General features: G+C 47.3%; 1 protein-coding gene across 4 annotated transcripts in view; it reads left to right on the plus strand.

The window, feature by feature from the left end:
• Positions 1-605, plus strand: part of aatkb (apoptosis-associated tyrosine kinase b) — an 83,313-nt gene that overhangs the window by 66,405 nt on the left and 16,303 nt on the right. Inside the window, exon 1 of one of the 4 annotated variants that reach the window (XM_032501826.1) lies at positions 78-350. The exons of the other annotated variants lie outside the window; for them this stretch is intronic. The gene's annotated coding sequence lies outside the window, so the exon portion shown is untranslated. Of the gene's footprint in view, positions 1-77; positions 351-605 lie in introns of those variants that run through there. 4 annotated transcript variants of the gene reach the window in all.

A 605-nucleotide genomic window follows, 5' to 3' on the forward strand; every position in this document is an offset into this window, starting at 1 on the left:
GAAAGGGATAGATGGTATGGGGGGAGAGATAAAGGGGGGGTGGGGGTTGTTGCAGACAGTCCCGTTTCGTTTGACTGAGCTGTGGACGGGACGGCCGGGCGTGTTCGGGCAGGCAGGAAGGACTCCGGTCATCTGGGGATACTGACGGAGACGCATCAGGGGGTTGGAGGACAGTCAGACAGATCGGTGCCAGGGTCGGCTCAATAAAGAATGAGAGTGGAGTTACGTTTGTTTACTCGTGGAACATGGGCCACGTCCACTGTCATCTTTGGATATTTCATTTCAGAGAGGGTTAATAACAGTTGGACAGACGATGGATTCTACGACGGCCACTTAAGAACCTTGTGAAGGTGCGTTTGGTCACTGTTATCAGCAGGGCTGCAACTAACAACTACTACTTTCATTGTTGATTCATCTGTTGATTATTATTTATCTGGATTAATTCCTTGATCTATAAAATTTCAGAAAATTGTGAAAAAATGTGCATCAGTGTTTCCAAAGCCCAAGATGATGACCTTAAGTGTCTTGTTTTGTCCACAACTCAAAGATATTCAGTTTACTGTCACAGAGGAGCCAGGGCGTGACGTTGGGTTCAACATTGGGGG

Source organism: Etheostoma spectabile, chromosome 21 (assembly GCF_008692095.1).
Source record: "Etheostoma spectabile isolate EspeVRDwgs_2016 chromosome 21, UIUC_Espe_1.0, whole genome shotgun sequence".
In the NCBI taxonomy this organism is placed as follows: Eukaryota; Metazoa; Chordata; class Actinopteri; order Perciformes; family Percidae; genus Etheostoma; species Etheostoma spectabile.